This window comes from Dermacentor andersoni, chromosome 1 (assembly GCF_023375885.2).
Source record: "Dermacentor andersoni chromosome 1, qqDerAnde1_hic_scaffold, whole genome shotgun sequence".
In the NCBI taxonomy this organism is placed as follows: Eukaryota; Metazoa; Arthropoda; class Arachnida; order Ixodida; family Ixodidae; genus Dermacentor; species Dermacentor andersoni.
The window spans coordinates 352,044,636-352,051,190 of NC_092814.1; positions in this window are offsets into that span (position 1 = coordinate 352,044,636).

The window sequence follows — 6,555 nt, forward strand, 5'->3', positions numbered from 1 at the left end:
GTGACAAAATTGGTGCTGATAAGGTGCTTGAATGACTGGGCTTGAAAGAATTAGTGATACTTGTATTCTAGCCCATTTTTGTTTCTTTTAAAAGACATGTGGACTGAATCAAGGTGTTGATACAGCCTAGATGATACATATTGGAGTTGAAACAGCACAAGAAAATGGGACAACTCAAGACGAAGGATGACAAAGCACTGCCCTGCAGCTATGATTATTGTGTGCTGCACATGGTGCTATTGCTCATATTGCCTTTTTTAATGTGTTAGCATTCTTAGGGGGCTTCATGCAACTTTCTAGGGGTCAAGTATCTCTCTAGCTATCTATGCACGTTTGTATCTGACCGTTTTGTCACCTACCTGGGTCACTGGGTAGCAAGTGGTCGAATGGGTAGTGCATCGGGCTGCTGTGCGGAGGTAATAGGGTTAGAAAGCGACCCTCTGAACAATTTGGCTCACTAGTAAATATGTGCTGCTCTTCAACAAACCTATTTTGTACAGACATAGGTCATAGTAGATGCGGGACTGGGTAGGTAGGAACCACTCTTCGAAGAAAATTTCTGACACTGACTTGGAGCACTCAGTATGTGCCACTCAGTCTGTGTGGGTCTTCAGTGAACCTCTTTGATTAAAGCTTGGTTTACTGGGTATGTGCTGCACTTCAGGTGTGACTGCAATAAATCTTTTTGATGCTAACTTGGCCATCTAGGTATGTGCCGCTTGGGAATGTGCCGCTCTACAATGAGCAAAAAGATCCCTCAAGTTTATCCCATGCTGAGCGGAATCAAACCCACCTCACATGGGTTCCTCAAGGGCAGCAACACGACGCATTAGCAGATTGTGCTACAAATTGTATTAAAATGGTAGACGCTGTTTTATGTTACTACTAACAACCTACACTTGGTTTCATTTTGGTAGAGCTTATCGCTTTGGTAGAGCTTATCGCTTTATTAACTTGGTGCATTATAGCTGGGACATTCTGTGTGTAGATGCTGTCAAGGCAAGTACTAGTCGTTATGCCCACAAAGACATGTCAATTTCAAGACACTCTTTGGAGGACTTGCAAGAAATACTGATAGCTTTGAGAATCTCTTCGTCACTGCAATCTCACGTGAAACTTTATAAACTAAGCCGCGCTTCGTGTATAAAGTTTTGTGAAAAGGTATAAAGCCAGCACAGACCCTTGAGTGGTACGTCATTCTTGGTAACCTGGAGAGGCACTCAACTACTCATTTGTAGTTGCCACACATACAAAGAAGACACAAGATGTGCAGCCCTCCACCCTATTGCACATTCAATGATGGCATGGCTAGGTAATTCCGAAAGGGTTGATGAGTAGCACTGTTTTTGTTCGGGAGTTGAATAACTGAATTTGTCTTCAATGTTCTTGTGCATAAGTCTGCAAATACAACAAAGTTGGTTGGGGGAGCCGGCCCATCCGTCCCCCTCCCATCCCCACCCCCACCAAAACTGACGAAGATAATCGCCTGACGATTAGCAAATGCATATCGTTAGAGCAGGAAAGAGCTTTGTAAAAAAAATATTACTTGAATATTTGGCCATAAAGAGGCACAAATAACATAAATCAGACACAAAACCAAAGGAAAATTAATTGTAAGTGCACCTGGAGAGCACTCGCATTTAGAACAAGTATAGATTAGCTTAGAACTGTGGGATAGTTGGTGACTCATTTCAGTGTGTGTTACTTTCTCTTTGACAAAGTGTGTTTGTTGGTTGTACTGCCGTAAACTAGAAAATGCTGGAATCGTGGTAAGTGCATGTTAATTGTTTCACTTGTTGGTGTCAGTTGATTTGTTATTCCCTTTGCCAATGTTGCACATAATACAGTCAGCAGCACCTTTATGCGAGGGAACTGTCCCCACATACCCGTCTTTCGAGCATGCGCAGAACTTAAAACACTGGCCCTCACTCTCCTGCTGAGCAACTTGTGTTGGCGCAGCCATGGTTTACTTTATGCAGCCATATACGATGCTATCGAACTGTGTGAAACATTTTCTGCCAAAGAACGATACACTAAAACACAATTCACGATGCCAGAAGCTGAAATTGGGGAGCAGGCCACGCAAGCATATTGTTATTTTTTGTCTTTCGCTGTCTCTCCTGCACCCTCTGGGCATGCAAAAGCAGAACAAATTGCAGCTGTAAGGTGACCACGGCCACATAGAGCGTGACCACGAACACCTAACGCACCATGAACATAATGACACGAAACCGCCAAAGGCAGCTGCAACTGTCGATAACACCGCTCCCAAGGTTCCATGAGTGAATCCCAAAATATAATCAATACCGGACCGACACGCGATGGCTTTTGTTGCGTAATTATGAAACTTAATAAGGGTTTATGGTGCTCTTGATGTGTGTAAACTGTTTTGTAGCTCTTTGCAATCAATTTTGACAGGTTGTAGTTTCTTTGTATACTTGGTGCTTGAACAGGCTGTCTTTTATGTTTTATTCCACTGAATGACACTTGTATTGGCTCTACCATACATACACCAGAAAAGAAATTTTGATATAAGGAATGGTACCAGGTGTCGCTCATAACTTAAATGTTCGCAACAGAACAAGGCATGTGCCTGCTGCAACAAAAGTCCAGAGACTGCTGTAATTGTAATGGAATGCCAATATATTCAACCAGCAGGATTTATTGAAAACATCCCATCCACTTTCCAGAAACGCTGTGATTCAAAGCGGATGGGAGCAATAACTGGTCAGGGGTAGAGAAAAGTTAGAAAGCAAGATAGGCTTAGAGTACGGGTGGAAAAAAGTGAGGAAGAGATCGATAGAGCCGAGATCGTTACACGCATATGTAACTACAATATAAAAAAAGAATTGATGTAGAGAGGCAAAGAGCTAGACTGCAATAGATGTAAAACCTGATTAGCTCAAAGAGGTTGAGGGACTCTTTGTTGCCATCCTGTTTCAAAGAGGTGCCAATAGAAATTGTAATCATGATCACACAGAATTGGTCGCTCGCAGTTATTGGAAAAGCAACAGCAGCCAAGCTTTTGCACGTAAAGTCGATTAAGAAGTTCACAGCCATAAAAATATTGACTGCAAATACAGGCCAGGAGCGTGTAGACAAAGAAAAGGAAAATCAACTCCTGATAAGTTGTCTGCTGAGGCTAAGATGCTGATATGGACCACAACCAGTGAGTTCTTCATGGGTGCAGAGCCGTTCGGTCCCTGAAGGCACACATTTAAAAAAAAAAAAGGAAAGCCAGTGTTTCACCTTTGCAGAAGTAAACGCTCAAATTTCATTTAGACAGAAGGAACACACCACCTAGGCAAAGAGGCCCAAGCACGTGGGGTAGACATTGTCGATTCAGAGGAACGTTTTTGGAGTTGTTGTCCCCCCCTCTCCCCATGCACCATAGTGGTTTGGTCAGTGTCGACAGTGTTGGTCGCATGACCGATTAAAAATTATGCTCTGATAATAGATTTATGAGCTGTTAAAGTGACCGTAGACAGCCTCGCATACGTGTGTGGAGAGGTTCAGATAAACATGCCAAGCCAACTATTCGCTGATCGAGGGGTAATTTTGTGACTCTTGGGGCACTATGGAAGTTCTCCAGACATACTTTATTCAGGGTGTCTACCAACCGGGAAAACCGGGAATTCTCAGGGATTTTGAATAGTCTGGAAATACTCAGGCAAAACTCTGGAAATTTGTGCTTCTATCAGGAAAAATTAGCTGTAATTTTTTTAAAGGGAATGAAAATCGCGGTAATGCTGGATCGCGTAACAGAGAGGGATCGTAACGAATCGTCTTTTGACGCCGTGTCGTCGGTGGAGTTGCCAGTGTACAGTCATTGGCCGACTTTCCGGACGCCCGATAATTCAGACGGCTTCGCAGCACCATAGCTGCACCACCACGTACCTCATAGAGTCAGTGTATAAGAACGTCTGAAATTTCGGACGCAAGAGCCCTTCGCCATCCGATTTTCCAGACTTTTTGCTGTGACCGCAGGTCCGAAACGGCATTAATCAATGCCACCACTGCTGTCGTTTTGATTACCTCGCCGCCGTGGTAAACGCAAGGCCTAGCTGCTTCAACGATCGCTATTAAGCTTCTTGCCGTTCGGCGCCGTGTTTTTCATTGAAATAATTCGCCGCTGTCAGCAATGGCACCGATTCCGCCTTTGTGGTCCTCGCGATTGGCTTCGAAGCTCGGAAAGCACGGCGCGTTGCATAATGCCGGGTACCGAAAATAAGCTTCGCTTCAATGCAGCAATCTTATGCGGTGAAGCATAAGCGTGGGAAAGGGCAATTATCACGGGACACAGTATGTATTCCTTAATTATATTCGCGTCTACCCGCCATCTCATGCCACAGTACGAGTACCGATATGCCTAATAAGTGTACTTGCAGGCCTTTTCGGATGTGCCTGTGGCGAATGGAGCCCTTAGTGGCAGCAAAAGAAATGCATCCATTTTTTTCGAACTGCTCGATTTTACGGACGTTTTCGCGGCCCCCTAGGGAGTCAGAAAAATCGGACGTTGACTGTGCAACTGAGGAAGAGCATGCTTCAAATGGTCCGTGGGGCGAACGCGATGGTCAAGGAGGACGAGAACAGAAAGGACTTACGCATCCAGGAGTGAACGGGAAAGGAAGCCTGCCGCCCTCATCCAAACCAAAATAAACTCTGTAAGGCAGTGAAACGCAACACTGAGGCGTCGTGCACAGGCTGAGAGTATGTCAGAACAGTTGAGGTTGACATGCCAGCTGTCGAGAGAGAACTCACTTGTGACAAAGTTCGGGCCTCATACCAATGAGCTTATCAGTTGATAAAAATAGCTGATATTCGAAAACATTTGATTCCTTTTTATTCATATTTGAAAATGTTCGGCTCGATTTGCATTGAGTTTTACCATTTTTTCAAAGATATTTTATTCACTGCGCATTTTATTTACTCCTCCCTTCTGACTTCATATTTAAAAAAATAAATGATACTGCTTACTATTCAAACTGAATTAAGTTGTTTTTTAGCATCAGGCAACATGGTGTCAGCCTGTCTTGACATGAAACAAAGCTCTGTCTCACTCGGGGAATATTGCAAAGGCACTCAGGAAAAACCTGGAAAACTCGGGGAATTTGTAAATGTCAACTTCGTAGACATCCTGTTTATTGATGTAGAGTTTACTTTGATACAAGCGAGAGTTCTGCAACAACACACATAGAACTTCAAAGCATAACCTGTCTGGTTACCCATGCACTTCTAATTTTAGAGCGCAGCTCTTCGGCACCCGTTCCTGGGTTAAGCATCGGCGTAACCACGTGAATGCACTCGTGCCACTGCTCGTGCGTTTGTCGTCTTCTACCACAGCTGGCTCCGCTGCCGTTCATCATGCCAGTGTTTTCATGCTGCTTCTCCCTCTGCGAAGTCGCTGACGGCAATGGCCTAGTGCCAGTAGGTGTGGTGATTTCGGTCTCAAATTCTTTGCCTCAATATATCAAGCAATGAAAATGTGTATCGAGCCGCACTCACATTTTGCATTAGGGAATCTCGTAATCATCTGACACTTTTATTTTCTTATACAAGCAGGGGCAAAACTGTGTGAACCAGCTGCAGTACAATGAAATAGCACCACTGCAGGCACTCTAACGAGCTCATTTACTCGTAAACTCGGTACTACCGCAGTTACACCCTTTCCATGGAGGCGAGTTGAATTGCTCTAGCGCTATTAACTCAACGGAAGAGGCAGAGTTGGAGTGGGCAAACATTTTCTCACATTGTCGCTCCCAACATCCCCTCTTAATTTTATTACACAAGCCTCAGCTCTTCTAATAGACTTTCTTCGACATTCAGAAAGAAAGTTCACCGCATATATTAGTAATAACAGCTTCGTGCAAGAAAACAAACTAAGGACGTTTCAGACTGCAGAAAGCCCATTCATTGCACAGGTGCATAGGTCGGCACACTCACTCATGAGTACACGCATTGACGTGCCCTCATTTCAAATGCATGATTATGAGTATGAGTGAGTAACGAAGGGTGTGAGTGTAAGGAGGTATGTAAGTACCTGTGAGTTAGTTGGTGCTAGTGTGAACGCGAGTGAGTACCTGTGAGTGTTAGTGGACGTCAGTGCGAGTGCACATGACTGAATGCGACTGAGTGCCTGGGAGTAGGTGTGAGTGCGAACACAAGTGAGTACCTGTCAGTGTGAGTGTGTGAGACTGAATGCGAGTGAGTGCCTGTGAGTAGGTTTGAGTGTGAACGCGAGTGAGTACCTGTGAATGTAAGTGGACATGAGTGTGAATGCGAGTACTTGTCAGTGTGAGTGCATGTGATTGTGAATGCGAGTGAGAATTCGGGAGTAGGTGTGAGTGTGAGTCGGTGCTGTAGCTAGAAATTTTTTTTGGGGGGGGGGGGCGGGGGGATTCTCCAGTGGCAACTAGCTCTCCTCCCCTACTTCACATCTGCCCCTCTCTCTCTCACTGTGTGTGTGTGTGTGTAGGTTGTACAGCATGCAAAGACAAGCTCCTAGCACTCCCCGGACAAGAGTGCTTTAACAATGAGGATGCGCCTTTTTGCATT